Here is a 21913-nt window from a genome sequence, read left to right on the forward strand (position 1 = left end):
TACCTTAAAAAACAGAATAGGTCAAATTTACAAAAAAGTAAATGAGGAGAACAATTCCTTGAAAAGCAGAATTGACCAAATGGAAAAAGAGGCATAAAAATTCACTGAAAAAAATAAAAACTTTTTAAGTAGACTTACTAAAATGGAAAAAGTGGTACAAAAGCTCATTGAAAAAAAAATAAGTCCTTAAAAATCAGAATTGAGCAGAGAGAATTTAAGGATTATGACAAAACATTAAAAATTAGGACAAAATCAAAATAATTAAATGAATAGAAAAAAATGTGAAACATTGGCTAAACAACTGAAGTAGATCTAGGAGAGAGAATTTTAATTTATTGGATTACCTGAAAATCATCATCAAAAAAGTCTACACATCTTCTTTAAAGAAATTACCAAGAAAAACTGCTCTGATATTCTAGAGACAGAGTAAAAATAAAAGCTGAAAGAATCCACCCAATCACCTCCTGAAAGCAATCACAAAATGAAAACTTCCAAGAATATTATAGCCAAATTCCAGAGCTCCCAAGTTGTGGAAAAAGTATTGTAAGCATTAGGAAAAAAACAGTTCAAGTATGGTGGAGCTACACAGTCAGAATAACACAACATTTAGAAGCTTCTACATTAAAAGTTTGGAGTGATGGAAATATGATATTCTGGAAGCCAAAGGAGCTAGGATTACAATCAAGAATTACTTATCCAGCAAAACTGAGTATAAACTTTTTTTTGAGAAAATAGATATTGAAGGAAGCAGAGGACTTTCAACCATTCTTGATGAAAAAAAAAAAAAAAAAAAAAACAGACCTGGATAGAAAATTTGAGTTTCAAATGCGAAACTCAAGAGAAAAATAAACAGGTAAATAGGAAGGTAAATCATAAGGGACTTAATGAGGTTATGGAAAGATGTAGTAACTCATAAGAACTTTTTCATTATTATGGCAGTTAGAAAAAAGTATGTATAGATAAAGGGCATAGGTTTGAATTAAATATGAAAGGATAATGTCTAAAAATAAAATTAAGGAGTGGAAGAGGAATGTTGTATGAGACAACAAAAGGGAGATGGAGAATGCGATACATTATCTCACATATAAGAAGTAAAATAAAGCTTTTACAGGGAAAGAGGAAGAATGTTTTTATTTTTATTTATTTATTATAGCTTTTTATATGCAAAACATATACATGGGTAATTTTTCAATATTGACCCTTGCAAAAACCTGTTTCAATTTTTCCCCTCCTTCCTCCTCCACTGGTCTGAGAGGTAAACAATCCTATGTTCTTCTAATTTATTTATAATCTCGTTCTTTATGCCTAGATCATGAACCCATTTTGATCTTATCAATATAGGGTGTTAAATATGGGTCAATCCCTAGTTTCCGCCATGCTAATTTCCAATTGTCCTAGCAGTTTTGTCAAATAGTGCATTCTTATCCCAAAAGTTGGGGGTCTTTGGGTTTGTGAAACACTAGATTGCTATAGTTATTGACTATTTTGTCCTGTGAACCTAACCTATTCCATTGATCAACTAATCTATTTCTTAGCCAATACCAAATGATTTTGGTGACTGCTGCTTTATAATATAGTTTTAGATCAGATACACCTAGGCCACCTTCATTTTTTTCTTTTCATTAGTTCCCTTGAAATTCTTGACCTTTTGTTCTTCCAGATGAATTTTGTTGTTATTTCTTCTAGGTCATTAAAATAGTTTCTTGGCAGCCTGATTGGTATAGCACTAAATAAATAGATTAGTTTAGGTGGTATTGTCATCTTTATTATATTCACTCAATGTATCTAGAAGCACTTAATATTTTTCCAATTGTTTAGATCTGACTTTATTTCTGTGGAAAGTGTTTGGTAGTTTTGCTCATATAGTTCCTGACTTGAGGGAGAAGGTTTTAGGGGTGAGTGGATAAGCCTTAATCTCATGAGTACTGACTCAAAGAAAGGAATAATATATACACTCTATTGGGTATAGAAATCTTATAGAAATCTATCTTATCCTAAAGGAAAGTAGGAGGGGAAGGGGATAAGAGAAGGGGACAGGGGAGATTAAAGGTGGAGGCTTTTAAAAAATTTTCTTTTTCTTTTTGTTAAATTAAATATAGCTAATATTTTATTTTTCACCAGTTACATGTAAAAACATTTTACTATTTGTTTTTAAAATTTTGAATTCCAAATTCTCTCCCTCTTCTTCCATTATTGAGAAGTTAAGTGATTCTACACAGGTTACACATATGTAGTCATACAAAATATTTCCATGATAGTTATGTTGTAAAAGATAACATAGACCAAAAAAACCCTCAAGAAAAATAAAGTAAAATAAGTATACTTCATTCTATATTCAGAAGCCATTAGTTCTTTTCTCTGGATAACATTTTTCATTGTAAGTCCTTAAGAGTTATCTTAGATTGAATTGTTGAGAATAGCTAAGTCATTCTCAGGTGATCATCTTACAATATTGCTGTTACTTTGTACCCAGTACATTTCAATTTATATCAGCTCATGTAAGTCTTGGTTTTTCTAACAGAACCCTGATCATCATACCACAGTTTATTCAGCCATTCCCCAACTGATGCATATTTCTTAAATTTCCAAGTCTTTACTCCTGGAAAAGAGATGCTATAAATATTTTTGTACATATATGCCCTTTTCCTTTTTTTAAAAAAAATCTTCTTTGGGATACAAAACTTGTAGTGTGATAATTATGTGTGATAATTTACCCTGTTCCCCTTACTCTTTTTCTTTCTCCCATTGCATATTCTCTCACTCTCTCATTCTATTTTTTCTATATCATCCCTTCATATTCAACTCATACTTATGTCTTCTCTCTATATATACTCCTTCTAACTGCTCTAATAGTGAAAAAGTTCTTATGAATTATAACTATCATCTTCCTTTGTAGGAATATAAACAGTTTAACCTTATTAAGTCCCTTATGAGGTCCCTTTCCTGTTTACCTTTTTATGATTCTCTTGAGTCTTGAATTTTAAAGTCAAATTTTCTGTTCAGCTTTGGTATTTTCATCAAGAGTGATTGAAATCTTCTATTTCATTGAATGTTTACTTTTCCCCCTGAAAGATTACATTTACAATTTTCTGGGTAGGTGATTCTTGGTTTTAATACTAGTTCCTTTGCTCTTCAGAATATCATTTTCCCATTCCTTCAAATCTTTAATGTAGAAATTACTGAATCTTGTAGTAACCTCACTGTGGTTCCACCATACTTGAATTGTTTCTTTCTGGCTGCTTGCAATATTTTCTCCATGATATGAGAGCTCTGGAATTGGGATAGATTATCTCATGTTTTTATAAGAAAAGCTGAAAAGGTAAGATTTAATTTAGGGCTTCTTAAACTTTCCTCCTGTGACTTTTTTTTTTGGTCTGGCATATTTTTTTACAAGACCCTAGATATAGGTACATAAAAGAAATGAACAAATCAAAGATTTACTGAAAATAAGTACAGATCAAAATATCATTTGATGGTCAACCTATCATCTAGCCCTGCTTCTCACCGAAATTATCCTTGTCAATATTAGATGATTCAGTGTCTAGTTTGATATCCAAAACTTTCTTGTTTCATAGAACTGACAGAACTTGTGCTCTACTGGCAGAGCCTATGAGCACTCAAGGTGACTCCATTAGACAATGGAAATGATTTTCATGAAGGTAAACCACTTATAAAAAAAATCATAGAAAAAATGTTGACTGCTTACTGCATATATTTAACCTTAAAATTTTTGTAGTTAAATTAGTATAGTGCCACGAAGCTGACAAAACTCTCAGAAGATTCTTTATAAATGAACCCTTACCTAAAATTTACTGCATCTCAATTTGTTTATTAGTTAAAATAAAAGGCAGGGCCACAATAGACTTTGTAAACTCCTTTTATGCTCTAAAGTTTTATGGTTCTATATCAAATATTAATATTAGAAAATTATACCTGTCAATTTTAAGGCAGTTTTTATTTGTCAAGAATGTAGTGAATTGAGGTAATTACTATATTTCAATAATTCAAGTTTAAAACCCCATCAACACTTTGGCTTGAAATATTTGGAAAATTTAGGCAAAAGTGCTGTTTTTTTTTTTTTTCACCTTAAAATTAGATTAACTGAGTAATTGCCTCAAATTTTCACCTAAATTCACACATGTAGATATAGCTTCCCTGAACCACACTGAGCAATCATAAAAGTAATAAAATTAGAATTTCATTAAAGACATTCATCCTCCTTAGCAATGCAAGAATTTAAGAGTGAACATAAAGGGGAAATCTATAATGGGTTAAATTGAGTGGAATGATTTAATTGAACCCTGTTTTAAAAAGCAGATTCTATATAAATCATAATAATCCTCATCAGTATTCTCCATACAATGATTTTAATTTTAATCTGAAAAATAGTCTTTCTATGACCATACACATATGCATATATTTACATAAAATATAACTTGAGATACATCCCCTTTTAGCACACCATGGAATGAACATACACACACACAAATATATACAGACATATATACATTCACACCTAAGTAAGCAAAATAGCCATTCAATTCTATGGCTACTTGAGTAAACTTGCTTTTCTATTATTCTTCTGAGATTAAATGTTTTATAAATAAATCCATGTGATTAACTTTTGGAAAATATACTGGAAAGATTTGTGCTTAACTCATTAAGGATGAGAAAGTTTCAATGGAGGAATAGAAGGAATAGATATAGAAAGTAAGCTACTTGAGGATAGGAACATTTCATTTTTGCCCTTATTTCTCTAATAGCCAGGATAGACTTATCAAAATAGGTATTTATAAATGCTTATTGATTGATTGACTGATATGCTATTTATCTATAATCAGAAATGTAGATGAGTGCAGTTAGGTTCTGGCAAACCATAGGTTCTGAGGATTGAAAGGGGGAAGGAATAAATGGTCAGGCATAATGGAAACCATCTCTAGTTATTAAGGAAGATCTGATCTGAGTTATATCAGTGTCCATTTTATAGTGGAAAGACAGACAATGTAAAGAGTGTAAAGAAACTATTCAGGACAGAATAGTAGGGAGGAGATGGAAGTAATAGGAGAAATATAATCTGGGTAAAGAAGCATAGCTTTGGTAAGGAATGCTATTTATAATAGGCTAGAAGGGGAATTGGACTGCCCCCAAAATGCAAATAAGCTCTTTAGAAAATTGCTTTCAGAAAATAGATTGGGTTTCCCCTCCCAATCTTGAGTCAACTTAAATCTTGCTGAAGATTCAAAATATTCTTAAAAGTGGCAAGAATCACTAAGATTCATTGGCAGAATCCTTATTCTGTGTAGTGACACACTTTTTCTCACTTTCAATTCTTTAATATCTATGCTTTAGAACCCTCTTCTTCATTTCAGGTTTCTATAGAAGAAAAATGACAAGCGTGTTGGTGCAATAGAGAGAGCATTGAATTTGAAATAAGCGCTTTTTGATTCAAATCTTGATACTCTTTATATTTGAATATACTTAGCCAGCTTACTTTATCTCTCTAGCTTTCTTTATTTGTAAAAAGAGGGAATGGATTACATGATTTTAAGGTCTCTTCAAGATCCTATTTACTCACCAACTATTCAGTGGTACAGAGGGCCTGCTAGTATAGATGTCTATTTCCATGAAATGATTCCAGGAATCCTGAGAAGGCTGTCATGATTCTTCAACCCTCTCCTACTTGTTCTTTGTTGATTTTAAAAGGATAAAACCTTTAATTCTCCACTCAGAGACAAGGCCTGGAATGTGATGAGACTGGGAGAGATAAAATGGGAATAACTAGTCAAAATCTAACTAGATTGCTAACACACTAGAATCCATTAATGAGTTGGTAGATTAGTCTTAGGAAATATTTGAGGCTTAAATAAATTTCTAAGAATTACCCAGTTAGTAAGTATTGAGGAAAGTATGTGAATTTCGGTCCTCCTGTCTCTAAGTCCTGCACAATTCCTCCTTCACTATATTTCTTTTTTATGGGAGAAGTGATGATTGTCTTAATAATAATAATAACAATAATAATCTCTAAAATTTTGATGGTACTTTAAATTTAGAAAGCACTTTACAAATGTTATCTCATTTTGTCCTCAAAGCTATTTTGGGATGTGTGTACTATTATAATCCTCATTTTACAGATCAGGAAATTGAGGTAGCAAAAGTTCGGTATCTTGCTAAGAATCATACATTTTCTCTATCTCAGAGAAAACTTAAAGTCAAATCTTCCTGACTCCTAGTTCAGTGTTCTATTCACTGTATTAATTATCTGCCAATTAAATTCTCATTAGATGCCTTTCTGAGAAAAGGGGTAAATAAGAAAAAGCTAAATGCTCAAATGTGGTGAAAAGAGGAAATTATAATGAGGAAAGAGACAATGGAATTTTAAAAAGGCTATACTATCATTATTGATCTATTTCATTTATTTCACAATTTTACCAAGGATCAGCACTGTCTGAGAGTGTGGGCCATTTTTAAAATCTGGAGGAATCTGGCAGGAATGTAGACCTATATAATTTTAGTTACTACCATTTTCAATATGTTTGCTTTCTGGGATTTTGATAAATAATATAGCAAAAAATCTTTAGAAATGATTAAAATGAAAAGAAAAACCAAGAGGAAAGACTCTTGTACCTTATAAAGATCAATCTAGTAAAAAGATGGAGGATGTGATATGTTAAAGTGAGAATGATGAGACTTTTTATATGCTTGTATATTTAAATCCTTCTGTAGGCTGACCCTAGACACTCATTTATAGGAGGACTCCTGAAGAGGAAATCATTTGCTTGGTACATTGAAAGTCTTAGAAAAAAAGATAAAAATCTTCTGTAATATTATTGAAGTGCAAACTCTTTTGAAATGTTATCCACAAAGATCTATCTGGATCTACATGGCTTCTTTATTTCTGAATAGGAATCTTAAATCTCAAGTAAAGCACTTTAAAATAAATTCAGCATGTCCATTGATGTTAATTCTTGAAATTATTTTTTAAAAAATAGTCATTTGATAGTAATTTAAATTTCTCTGTTCATGTTATTTTAAAATATAAAATTATCTTAAAAATATAAATCCTCTCAAATTGGTAGGTTGTTTAAGAGAATTCTAAAACAATTGCTTGTGTGTATGTTTGTTTGTGTGTGTGTGTGTGTGTGTGTTTAAAAGAAACTGCAGGTAATAAATGAAACATTTTGCTAGTAGAAACTGGATAAATTATTCCTATAATGTACAGCAATTGTAATTTTTTTAAAAAAAGATATTATCTGGAATCTTGAATTTATTTTTCATGTAAATATCTTATAGATTGTAGATAGACTTCAACACTTCACATTATGATACTCCCACCATGGAGTCAGAACTGAATATGCTTTAAATTTACAATGGCTTATGATGTTATCAATTTGTAATTTTTCCCCAGATTTTTTGATTGATTACATATTTTCTTATTGTCCCTTTTTATGGTATATAGAACTAAATCATATCAACAAACAAATGATTTCTGAAACTCATTTCAGGTTGAAAAGACTTTTTGGGTTAAAATTGAATTTGTTTGAAATTGAAGAATCTTGTAGAGCCAAGGGCAAATATGAAATGAGATATAGCAAATTGTATTTTTATTATAGTCCTTTAAAATCATGTTCTACTGAAATCATTTAAAAATACAATATCCTTCAAATATTCTTTTTAGTATTGTTTTTGAGATCATGTTATATATTACCTCAAAAATTCAAAATGTGAAATTACTCTCAATTAATTAAAGTAATCAGGAAACTAATCAGGAAAAAAATAATATTGTACACAAAAGACAAAAAGTAGGATACTAAAGTTGTAGATAAAGCACCAGCTTCAAGGACTGAAATACTTGGGTTCAAGTTCTGTTTCTTTCACACATTTGATGACTCACTTAATTTCTGCTATATTATGCATCCAGCAAAGACCAAAAATTGCTGAGCTCTTATCCAGCTGCATTAGTAGATGCAACTTCTGAAATAAAATCCTAAAAATTAGAGCTGTCTGGCAGTGGAACGGGCTAATTTGAGAGATAGTGGGATCCTCACCTATAATAGACTTCAAACAGAGACTGAATGTAAACCTATTAGATATACTGATAGGGATTCCTTTTATGTATAGATAGGCCAAACTAAATGGTAACTGAAGTCTCTTCCTACTCACAGATTCCAAAATCGAAGTCTGGACCATTCTCTGATTACCAACTCCATACCAAAACTATTGTTTGGAAAACAAAAGGTATTTTGGATAGTCAGTGAGTCAATAAACATTTATTCAGCACATTCTATGTACCAGAAAGTGTTCTATGTGCTAGACATACAAAAAGAAGCAAAAGATAGATTATAAGTTGCAGAACAGGTGACATTCTTTAGTAAAGGAAATGTCCTCATTGGGAGTACTTTACATAGAGAAAATCACAAATCTGGATTAAAAATAATGCAAGGTGCTGTGCCTAGGCAGTGGAGATACAAATGAAAAAAAAATTAAATTACTTCTCCCATAAAGGTTATTATATGTCACTGGATTCTCAGAGAAGTAAATACAAAAGACAAATGGAATAATGCAATATAATTTCATTAAGGAAAAAAAAAAGACTAACAGTTTTAAATGTTCTCAAAATTCAGTGACAATATTTCAAGGTGACTTTATAAGGAAGATGCATATATCTCCCCTTTAAATATGTGTAACTATATAGATATACACATATGTATAACATCTACATATATAAAATGCATCATACATTTATATGCAATTTAAACTGAAAGACATAAACGCTCAGTTTTTAATTACACAGTAGAATTCTGGCAGGATGCCTAACACATAATGCTGCTTAATTATCATAGCCCTGGAACAGCACACACTGTCAATATTGTGATGATCACCTCTATTTAGTAAATAGGTCACAATTCATTTGCAGTTGCAGCAAAGAATTTGCATGTCAGACACTTCCATTTATCTACTAACTCCTTTGTGGAAAAAGCTCTGGAAAATCCCGCTTGCATCATCAGATATTAGATTTGAACCATTCTATAATTTAGCAGTTACAAAGACAAAAGGAGCTCACCTGTTTGAAATCTGTAGACAGAGATGCAAGCAAAAGACTGTGTTGTGTCTTCCATATAATTTGCATTTTTCAACCATAATGAACAGATCAAAATGATAATTTATCACCAGCTTTGAAGTTCCCATGTGGAATATGGTTTTCATAGGAGGTCATTTTATTATATCTTCATTAGACAACCATGTGTTCATATTATATTGAAATGAGAATAGATAGTAATCAGGAGCTTTAAAAATAACTATATTATAATATACATAGTGGGAAATTTAGAATCACAAAAGCATTTTATTTTGTATCCTTGCTAGATATTGTTTTAAATTATTCACATTTAAATATTAAAATGATTATAAATATGATATAAATTATGTGTACATGACAATGAAAGATCAAGGAGGAAAGAAAGCAGGAAGGAAAAAGGGAGACTCTAATATCAAGTATAGTGTTTCTAAGTGATGACCTCATTTTCAGATTTCATTGTTTGAAAAAAAAAATAGAGCCAAACTCTTTGAGGGCAGGATCTATTTTTACTTTTGTCTTTTTTCTACAGTATCTAGCATGCATTGGAATTTTAACAAATATAATGATTTCTTAAAATGAATATTACATGTACATTAAAGAATTGAAGAAAAATTTCTGAAATATAGTATAACTTTATTTTTTTTAAATCCTGAAATATAAGACACAGAACAGGATGAATTTAGGGCTAGGAAAGACCATAAATAACAAGATGGTCCAACCTTCCGTTTATCATTTTCTTCAGTTAAAGAAAATGAGGTCTAGAATCATAAGAGTAGTATGGGACAGCTGGGATTTCAACATAAGTACTCTAAATTAAATTCTAACACTCTTTGTGCTATACTACACAATATCTTCCCTGAAAATGTGAAGGCAGGATTCATATGAAATTATGAAAACTAACTACAGTATTTGACAGAAAGTACAAAGAAGTGAGAGAACTGAAATAGACATTTGCTACCTTGTGGAGAAGGTGGAACTTGATCTAGATATACAGAATTTAGGCAGAAGGAGAAGAAAGAGTGGGAACTCTAAGAAAACAAAAAAAAATCTGAGCAAAGTCACAAAATCCTGAAGTATATTTTATCTATTTTACATAAGTAGCATTTTAGGACAAAAAGGATTATTCAAAAAGAAGGAAGGAGAATAAGAAAGTTGAGTAAATACATAATAAAACTATTTTCCTCTTCATTATATTGGTAGATACACAAGTGTGTATTGACACAAGCTCCCTATTCTATGTGTTTTAGAATTGAAACAAAATCCCTTTATATAAAAATTGACAAAATCTCTCTATATAAGAATTGACTGATTGATTTCAGACTCTTCCACAGTCCCTAAAACATTCATTCTTAGAAGAATTTCTGCTTCTAGGATGGAAGTTGTATTCAAAATATTCCCCTGAGTACTTGAATAAGGGATTATATCGTTGGGTATCATCCAGCTTCAAAATTGTAGTCCATTCTATTCTCCAAAATATGTCTTAAGTCAGAAATAGTAAATGACAAAGAATAGTACATGTGGTATAAAATAAAGAATTCTAGGTTTTTAATTAGAACTAAGTTTCAATTTAAGATTTTCTACTTGTTATTTGTATAATCTTGAACAAATTTTATAGCCTCGCTGACCTACAATTTTCTTATAAAACAATCTGCATATCTACTAAACAATCTCCAAGTTTCCTTCCTAGTAATAATCTTCTGATTCTATTATGAACTTCATTGCTAAAACCTCCTCAGACAATCTTTATAATGAACTATATAGATAAATCAAAATACACACACTAGATGCACAAAAAATAATGTTACCACATTGTTCCATAGCACCCAACAGCAAAGACATATTAAGGAAAAGCCAAAAATAGGAATTTTAGTTCGGCATTATACACATAATGTTAATTCTGTATGATTTGGGAATAGGTAGTATATGAGCAAGGAACAGAAGCATCTCTGTGACACTGTTTAGGAACGCTTCACTGGAATAATCAATCATTCTGTTACACTATTTGTCTTTCTATTTCTTGCTCTAATTCTTACTCCCTTCATGTTTCTGATTCTGCCAATATAGCCATCCACCTATGTACCAGTATTTTGTCTGTCTATTAATCTGTCTAGCTATTATAAAATATACACATGCATAAGCATTTGTATTATACATATAAATTATATATTGTACATATGGATATATCACATTGCATATCCAAGCAAATATGTATGTATATGTATATATACATTATATATAATATGACCATATATATATGTATACATGTATATATTTGTAAAAAAGTTCCATAGTAGTATATGAAATTAAAATATACATGGCACTGGACATTTATAAAATAAAACATAGCAAAAAAATAAAATGAACAGAAAAATATATATACCTGCTACCTGGGATGTTGGTTTTTGTAGTTAATCCATGAATTAGCTCTGAACTTCTGCCACTTGGTTGCCATAGTTACTAGCAGCAACTTTCTACTTCCTTCTCACCTGTCCTCAGAGGTTTAATCTTCCTGGTAAAATCTCTTGTATGTGTCAAGTCCCTCTTTCTACCTTGGTTTCTTTTTAGGTTAGAACTTTTACAAGTATTAACATTATTATTATTATTATCTTTTTCTTTATCATTTTAAAGCCATTTTGAACAAAACAAAGTAGACATTTATTGAACATTCTAAACAATACTGGCTCTCAAGACATAAGGCCAAATGCATAGCATTGCTCTTCAATTGTGTAATAGAAGCTTAAAGAAAATCATAAAACTTTCCTTCTAATTTTGGTATTTTCACCATTTGAGAGATCATTTTAATCATATTATTTGATTCAATTTAGCAGACATTTACGAAATAAGATATTAAGTGTATTGCAGATAACTTTGCTAGTTGATGAGTATAAAAAATGACAAAAATGAAATTTTTCTTGTAGTCAAGGAAGCAATATTGTGCAGAACTACTCTGAAACTTACACACACACACACACACACACACTCACACACACACATACACATATTCTCACTCACTCACACAAGTAGCAGCATCATCTTAGAAAACTTAAAAGAATGAAACATCAAGCAAAATGATGTAATGAGATTGCTCTTTTGACTATGGTACTCCTTCAGTTAGTCTACTGGTTCTCAAACATTTTGGTCTCAGGGTCCCTTTACTTTCTTAAAAATTATTGAGGATCCCAAAAAGCTTTTATAGACATGGGTTAGATATATCAATATTTAGCACACTAAAAAGTTAACATTTATAACTTTTAAAATATCTATTAATTCATTAAAAACATGCATGTCAACACAAAATTTTATTATTATTATTTTTTTATTTAATAGCCTTTTATTTACAGGATATATACATGGGTAACTTTACAGCATTAACAATTGCCAAACCTCTTGTTCCAATTTTTCACCTCTTACCCCCCCCCCCCCCCCTCCCCTAAATGGCAGGATGACCAGTAGATGTTAAATATATTAAAATATAACTTAGATACACAATAAGTATACATGACCAAAACATTATTTTGCTGTACAAAAAGAATCAGGCTCTGAATTATTGTACAATTAGCTTGCAACACAAAATTTTAAAGAAAAATAACTATTTTTTAAAAACAAAAGAAAATAGTAAGATGGCCTAGTTTTACACATTTTTGTACATCTTTTTTATGTCTGACTTAATAGAAGGCAAATAGATTGATTCTCAAGGATGCTTTTGGATTCTGTTATAATATGTTTTGTTTGAAGAAAATCTGACTTATACAGATATGTAATTGTGAAAGGGAGGGAAAATAACATTTTAATATTTTCATGAAAAAATTTAGGAATCTCTAAAGGTATATACTTTGAGACCCAGTCCATATAATGATAGGATTGTCTCTGGGTATTTTTGAGTGAAAAATCCCTGTACTTCTCCTCACCCAGGGTTAATCTTTAATTTGTTTTCTTCTCAAACTTGAAAGAACTACACTAAGTAGGGAGTTTTGTTGTCAGATAACTCTAGAATTGTTCTTTTGATTTGCCTTAATTTTTTTCCCTTTTATCAAAGATATAATTTAGCTTGTTAATTAAAGTTAAAATAATATGAAAAGTACTGATTGGTTATGGGAGAGAAAGAATGAAAAATCAAAAATGATGTCCAGTTTTCAAGCCTTGGTGACTAAGAAGATGTTCCTACAATTGGATAGGAAGAAGGGAAGATTGTGATAGTGGGGTAAAAAAAATGATGAAGGAGAAAATTGCAGTAATAGATGCAGATGTAATAGATGTAGAGCTAAAAGTGATCTGAAAAACTGTTCTGGCACAGTTATTTTTTTAACTCCACCCTTTCATCTTGTAGATCATGAAATTGAGGTCTAGTAAGAATAAGTGATTTGTTCATACAGGGCTCTTTTAAATGAAATGATTTAGGCCAATTCCAAAGGTCTTGTGATGAAGAGAGACATATGTACCCAGAAAGAGGACTGTGGGGACTGGATGTTGGTCCCAACATAGTATTTTCACTCTTTTTATTGTTTTTTGTTTTCTTTCTCATTTTTTTTCCTTTTTGATCTGATTTTTTTTGGGGCGGGCTGTAGCACAATAATTGTGTAAATATGCATAGAAGAATTGCACATTTAACATATATTGGATCTTGGGGGGACTGATATCCCCCATCTAAGAGGACTTGGGGGAAGGGAGGGAAAAATCTGGAACACAAGGTTTTGCAAGGATGAATGTTGAAAATTATTCATGCACATGCTTTGAAAATAAAAAGCTTTAATAAAAAGTGATTTATTCATAGTCACACAAGTATATAGACTTGATGTATACTTTTAGTTAAGGAACAGTGATCAGGATCTTATCTTGAATCTAAGAACTATTTCCCCTAGACCAATAACATTTAGGGGAGCAAATATAATTCTATCATGGTTCTACTTCTTCCTTTCCTGCTTTCACTCTGAAATGAATCCAAGTCTTCCTTGAGAAGGAAAAAGGATAAAACTAGAGATGTATATTCTTGTCTCCCTGCCAGTCACATTAGAGAAATCCTTATATAAGGACTTAAAACCTACCTGGCCCCAAAATGAAACAGCATACATATACCCCACTACATGAAAAACCAGATCTGACTCATGAACAACATCAAAAAGGCAACACAGTGTTGGTTGGCTCTATAGGGCAATAACTGTTTATTATCTTGTCCTTCCTTTGAAACAGTAGACAAATACCCAGGTACTTATAGGACTAAAAGTGAAATGAGGGATTTTTTCTTTTTGTGTTGGGGGAAAAAAAGCAAAGGTAGAACTTATTTCTCTTCCTCTTTCTATAAAAAAGCAAAAATGACACTTGCTCTTATTTGAATCTAGCTTATGGATGAGAGAAGATCCAAAAGAAGCTTAAGTTCAAAGAAGATATACAAGATTTTAAACACCGAGTTTTTTGAATATTTACTGCTGAAATACAATCCATGTATATTGAAAACATAGGAAGGGATTTTTGATGTAATTCATCTGAATAGAGAACTGTCCATCTAGTCACTTTTACCCTTCTGTAGTTTGTACAAAAAAAAAAAAAAAACCCGTCCATCTAGTCACTTCTACCCTTCTGTAATCTGTAGTTTAATACACACACCTTTGTGTTTGAAGTAGCTGAACTAGAGTATATAGTACAAAGCATTTTAAATAAAAGCTTATCCCGCTTATTATTACCTAGCATCATATTAATCTAACTGCCACTATTATCTGACACACAAACATAGCCATACATGCACAGTTATATATATATATATATATATATATATATGACTGGTAGAAAGCAATGAGTGGGCTTCTATATTGGGAGATATTAACAAAAATGAAATCATTGCTCTCATTTCACTGGGGACAGCCAGGTGGTGCAATGGATAGAGCATCAGCCTTGAATTCAGGGGGACCTGAGTTAAAATCTGTTCTCAGACACTCCCTAGCTATGTGACTCTGGGCAAGTCACTTAACCCCAATTGCCTCAGCAAAAAAATAAATAAATGAAGTAAAATAAAATAGAATAAATGGTCAAATGGGACAGGAAGTGAGACTTCTAGTTTAATTCCCTATTTTTTCAGGTTTTCATGGAGAAATTTGGTAGTGCTATGTGTCTCAAAAATCCAGAGGAATTTTCATACTCCAAGATAAAATATAATCTATATATATTGAATATGGAGAAAGAAACATCAAACCATGACACTCTCTATGCCAAGAAAATCTCAAATGGGGTTATCAAGAATCAGATGTGATTGAAAAACGACTGAATAGGGGGGCAGTTAGGTAGCGCAGTGGATTGAGCACCAGCCCTGAAGTCAGGAAGACCTGAGTTCAAATCTGTCTCAGACACTTAACACTTTCTACCTGTGCGTGTGACCCTGGGCAAGTCAATTAATTCCAGTTGCCTCAGCAGCAAAAAAAAGAAAAAAAGTAAAAAAAAAGAAAAGTGACTGAACATCAATAGCAGAACACCATATGTATTTTTTAGCTTGTATCATTGCATCAACTAAGCTAAAGATAGAGGACAATCAAATCTTTTAAAAATATATATATATATAAAGTAGAATCTCAGAGCTAGAAGTGATTTTAAGATACATTTAATTTAGCCCTTCATTTTTCATAGGAGGATTGTAGTTTCTGGAAAAAATAGTAATAGTTTCCAAACTATGAATGTATGTCTTGCATTAATAGTTTGAATTCTGCTCCCATGACTGCAATTTTCTCCTTCATCATTTTTTTTACCCCACTATCACAATCTTCCCTTCTTCCTATCCAATGGTAGGAACATCTTCTTAGTCAACAAGGCTTGAAAACTGGATATCATTTTTGATTTTTCATTCTTTCTCTCCCATAACCAATCAGTACTTTTCATATTATTTTAACTTTAATAATATCTCTTTTATGTATCTCCTTCTCTCTTCTGACATTATCAGTCTCCTGTCAAGCCTGGACTACTGAAATAGCCTGGTGGTAGATTTTTTTGAGTAAGGTCTGTCCCAATCAAATCCATCCTCTGTCATTTATCAAAATGATCATTCAAAAGTGAAGTTCTGAACATGGTAATCCTCTATTCCCATTCAATAAAGCCCAGTGGCTTCCAGTCACCTCCAAGATCAAATCTTTTATTTGCTTTTTAAAATCCTTAAAGACGTTTTCTGTCTTTCTTTTCCAGGCTTCTCAATCTTAGTCCCCCCTCAGATCTAATTTTATGATTTATGATCTAATGACTCTTTTCCTATTATTGTTTCTCATTTAAGAAATTCCATCTCCCCTACTCCATTCATTTTACTGGCTAGCCCTCATGCCCAAAATTCTTTCCTTCATTCCTTCTCTCCTCATTAGATTAAAAAGTGCATGACATAGAGTAGGCACTTTAAAAATGATTGTTGACTTGATCCATAATATTTAGAATATACAGAAAATACATATTTCAATGTAATTGTTTGTATTTGTATATATGTATATAAAAACTCCTCCCAAAGACTTACTCAAAGTAAATTATATTGAAGCAACCTTAGACTTCTAAAACTTTATTAGTAGAATTCTAGTTATGGTAGGCAACATTAAATAGGAAAAATTTGAGTATGGGCCTGGTGTCAGACTGCCATTTCTCCAAAAATCAAAATTACTGAAAGGAGCTTCAACAGAAGGGATGCTACCAGACTTTCTTTTTTCCTGGCTATTAATGAAAATTTTGGAGTATTGGTGGTGGGGCAGATAGTTACTATAAAGTTTCCAAATAGTACTATAATTCTTAATATTCTTAATATGTAATCTTTATCCAATAACCAATACGCTGATGCACTTCTGGAGAAACTTATCACATCTATGTTGACAATTTTTTAAAAAAATCTTTAAAAAATTAAATTAACAATTTCTTCTCATATCCTCATTCACTTAAGAGAAAAAAAGTAAAACACTCTTGTAACAAATATACATAGAATAACAAAGCAAATTTCTACACCATTAATGTCCCCTCTCCAAAAATGTATGTTGTATTCTGCATCTTGATTCTATTACCCTTCTGCCATAAGTGAATAGCATAGTTCATTAATAGTCTTCTGGAATCATCATTGATCATTGCATTGATTAGAGTACATAAGGTCTCTCAGAGTTGTTTGTCTTTATAATTGTGTTGCTATCATATATATTGTTCCTCTGGTTCAAGAAATGGCTGCTCTATTGAAAGTAGGATTGCTTTTTTTCCATTGAGTGTTGAAAAAAGGATTTTTAAAAATAACTGTATTCAGCTTATATCTAAAGGGGATGATGAAAATCATGCAAAAATGACATAATACAAATATTTCCTTCTTGTTTTAAAAACCATGTATTAAGATTATTTTTAAACATGTCTCTGATGTGTAAAATGAAAAGTGACCTAATTTAGGAAAACTGAATCCTCATAGAAACTTTTAAGTAGAAGTATATATTTCTTTATGTATATAAGTAATCTATTATATAGAGATTATTTATTCTTGGAAGACTTGAAAGAATTTATCTGTGAATCCAGATGGGTCAGCTTTTTATTTTTCAGATACTTTTTTAAGAGTATAATATTATCCAGAAATGTCAAAATCAAATGGGACCCACTAATTCATAATAAGGATCTATATGGATGACATAATGATTTAGAATTGTATTGTATTTTTTGTTGTTAATATTTCCCAATAGCATTTTAATCTTGTTTAGGCTGACTTGGCAGTGTTTCTGGTTGCACATTTAACATCACTGGTGCAGTTGATGGAAAGGTGGTCTCAGAATCAGAGAGAACGAGGTTTAGGTACTACTTTGGCACCTACTGGCTGCATGACTATGAACAGACTACTTAACTTTTCTAGTTGCTAGGGCAACCCTTTAAGACTATAAATTGCAGGCCAGATGCTAATCTGTTTTGGTAGAAGGATTTCCTTTACTTGGAGCTCCCTATATCCATGCAATTACAACTCCATTGATTAAAAAAAAAGTTGCTCTGATCAAAGCATAAATGGAACATGGTGCTCAATTCTAGCAACAGTTCTCATTAATTGGAAATCATTAAGGGGAGATTAACTAGGATAGTAATGGTAATTAAATTCTTAATATATGAAGATCATCTGAAACACTTGGGAGCTGGAGATTACAAAGCCAGAGACTTTCCTGAGCTTTCCCAAATTCCTTCCCAAATAATATAAAATAATTCTTCAAAAGAAAATTGGGAGTGGCAAAACCTACAAAAAGTTAGGATGACACAATTTTCTAAGCCAAGCCAACTTAAAAAGTTGGCAGGAAAGGTCTGTCTCACTGGAGTAAGAGTAGAGAGCTATCCAACACAGGCAGAGCTCAGCAAGCCATCAGTAGAGGTTGAGGATAACTGAATTGTCAACAGTTACTTTGGGAGCTTTCAGCTCACAGATGGTAATGGGGTTGGACAAGTGGTCAGAAAAAGATTACAAGGGACCCATTACTGGCCCTGGATGCAGGTTTCTGTTGCATTGTCCAGGTCACAGGCCCAGGTTATAGTCCTAAGATGAAGAGAAACATTAGAACACTAGATCTTGAGGCTGAAGGGGAACAAGAACCCTGGTTACAATTTTAGAGCAAAACAAGAGGGCTTGTGACTCCTCATAGATCAGAACGTAGGCCTGGGGAACAATGACCAGACCTCTCCTTATATCATAACCCTTTAAGAAGAACTGAAAAGTTACAGAACTAGTTCTGAGTTGAAATATAAAATTTGACTTTCAAATACAAGATTCAAGACAAACATAAAAAAGTAAACAGGAAAGAGAAATCATAAGGGATTTAATAAAGTTAAAGTTAAATTGTTACATTTCTAGATGTGAAGATGATACTTATAATTCCTAAGAACATTCTCATTATTAGGATAGTTAGAAGAAATAGATATAGACAGACAGCACAGGTATGAGTTGACCATGATGAGATGATATCTAAAATAAACAAACAAATAAATAAAGAGATGAGAAAGAGGGATGAATTGGGAGAAAGGGAAAGGGAGGAAATAATATACATGCTGAGGTACAGAAATAAATCTCTTTTACCTAAGGGAAGTAGGAAAGCAAGCATAGGCCATGGAAGAACTCCCAAGGGACTTTAAAAACCAAGTAAGAGTGATAAAGTAAAAATTAAGAAACTAATTGAGGAGTGTGCAAAAGAAAATACAAAAAGTTAATGAGAAGAATGGCAAAATTGGCCAGTTGGGAAAAGTGGTGCAAAAGTTCACTGAGGAAAATAATTTCTTAAAAATTAGAATTGAGTGAATGGAAACTAATGACTTAATGAAAAATCAAAATACAATGAAGCAAAACTAAAGGAATGAAAAGGAAAAATAAATAAATATCTCATTATAAAAACAATTGACCTAGAAAATTGATCCAGGAGAAATAAATTTTAAATCTAGGGGCAGCTAGGTGCCTCAGTGGATACAGCATAAGCCCTGAAATCAGGAGGAACTGAGTTCAAATGTGACCTCAGACACTTGACACTTACTTCCTAGCTGTGTGACAGTGGGGAAGCCACTTAATCTCAATTGCCTCAAGGGAAAAAATTATTGGTCTACCTGAAAGTCATGATAAAAAAAAAGATCCTGAACATCATTTTCCAAAAAGTTATTAAGGAAACCTGTCTTGATATTCTAGATCAAGAGAATAAAATAAAAAATGAAAGAATCCACCGATCACCTCCTGAAAGAAATCCCAAAATGAGAACTCTCAGGAATATTATAGCCAAATTCTGGATTTCTCAAATTGCAAGCATTCAGTATAATGGAATCACAGTCAGAATAACACAAAATTTAGCAGCTTCTACATTAAAGAATCAGAGAGCTTGGAAGATGATATTCTGGAGAGCAATAGAATTAGGATTATAACCAAGAATCACCTACCCAACAAAACTGAGTATAATTCTTCAAAGGAAAAGGTGATCATTCAAAGAATTAGAGGATTTTCAATATTTGTGATGAAAAGACCAGAGTTGAAAAATTTCCATTTTCAAATAAAGGACTCTGTCTCTTTTTCTGTCACAGCTAAAGTCAAGCAGGAGGCTCCCAGGTGTTTTTGAGATTTAGCTTCAACCACGAACTGCTGCCATGGAGGTATAATGGATGTTAACATTATTCTACAAAAAGTGCTGAAGACCATACCCATCCACGATGGATTAGCTTATAGAATTTGTGAAGCTGCCAAAGCCTTGGACAAATGCTAAGCCCATGTTTGTGTTCTTGCTTCCAACTGTGATGAACCTATGTATGTAATGTTGGTTGAAGCCCTGTGTGCTGAACACCAAATCAACTTGATCAAGTTTGATAACAACAAGAAGCTGGGTAAATGAGTAGAACACTGTAAAATTGATAGAAGGGGAAAACCCCTTAAAGTAGTTGGCTGCAGTTGCGTTGTTGTTAAGGACTATGACAAGAAATCTCGGGCCAAAGATATCATTGAAGAAGATTTTAAATGCAATAAATGAGCAAATAAAATGGTCTATTTGAAAAAAAAAAGGACTCTGGAGAAGCATAAGGAGGTAATCAGGAAAGTGATATCATAAGGGACTTAATAAGGTTTATCTGTTTACATTGCTACATGGGAGGATGATACTTGTAACTCATTAGAACTTTCTCATTATTATCACAGTTTGAAGTTAGACACCAGGCACGGGTCTGAGTTGAATATGAAAGGATTTTTTTTTTAAATGATGAGATTAAGATGGGGGAGAGGAATATACTAGAAAGGGAAAGGGAAAGTGGAATGGTATAAATTATCTGCCATAATAAAGAGGTAAGAAAAATCTTTTACAATAGAGGGGGAAAAGAGGAGTGAGTGAACTTTACTCTCATTAGAATTGTCTCAAAGAAGAAATAACATATATACACAAAATTAGAAATCTCTCTAACCTTGCAGGAAAATAGGAGGGAAGGGGAAAGGACGATAAAAAAAAAAAAAGCAGGCAAATTGGGGAAGGGCACGGTCAGTAGCAAAACACTTTTGAGGATGGGCAGGGTGAAATGAGAGATAATAGAAGAAATGGGGGGAAATACAGTTAGCAATAATAAGTGTAAAATTTTTGAAGCAAATTTCTATGATAAAGCCTTATTTTTCAGACATAGAGGGAGCTGTTTTATTTAAAAAAAATAAGAACCATGCCTCAATTGATAAATGACCAAAAGATATGCTATAAATTCATGCATGTTCTTTAACTTAACAATGCCATTATTACACCTGAATACCAAAAGAGATTTTTTAATAGAAAAAGAACCTATATGTACAAAACTATTTGTAGCAGATCTTTTCTTAGGACAAAGAAACGGAGATTTCAGGGATGCCCATCAGTTGGGGAATGGCTTGAGTGAATTGTAGTATGTGAGTATCATGGAATATTGTTGTTTTGTGGGAAAGGCTGTTTCAGAAAAAAACTTGGAAAGTCCTCCATGAACTCAAGCAAATGTTCTGGGATGATCAGCTGTAAGGGACTTTGACATTGTCAGAAGTCCAGTGATTCATGACTACTCTGAAGGATTTAAGATGAAAAATAATATCAAAACTGATTATGTCTGAATATTGATTGAATCATACTCTTTTAAAAAATTTATTTTTTTCTTAAGGATTTTTTAATAGGGTGGAAGATCTGTGTTTCCTTTCACCACATGATTTTGGTGGAAATGTTTTGCCAAAATAAAACAAATAAATAAAGTTCTAACTATGCAATATCATTAATATAAGTAGCAAAGGATTACAAGAAACATATTCAAAAAAGTAAATTGGAGAATGACCTGCTGAGAATCTAAAATAGAATGATTTCTTAATAGCATGAAATTTTCTAAGTATTTTTTATTTCCTGATGAATCAGTACTTTTTGT

General features: G+C 31.9%; 1 pseudogene; it reads left to right on the plus strand.

The window, feature by feature from the left end:
- Window positions 1-20121: 20121 nt before the first annotated feature.
- LOC111720737 lies at window positions 20122-20526 on the plus strand (annotated as a pseudogene).
- Window positions 20527-21913: the final 1387 nt, after the last annotated feature.

This window comes from Sarcophilus harrisii, chromosome 4, assembly GCF_902635505.1.
Source record: "Sarcophilus harrisii chromosome 4, mSarHar1.11, whole genome shotgun sequence".
In the NCBI taxonomy this organism is placed as follows: domain Eukaryota; kingdom Metazoa; phylum Chordata; class Mammalia; order Dasyuromorphia; family Dasyuridae; genus Sarcophilus; species Sarcophilus harrisii.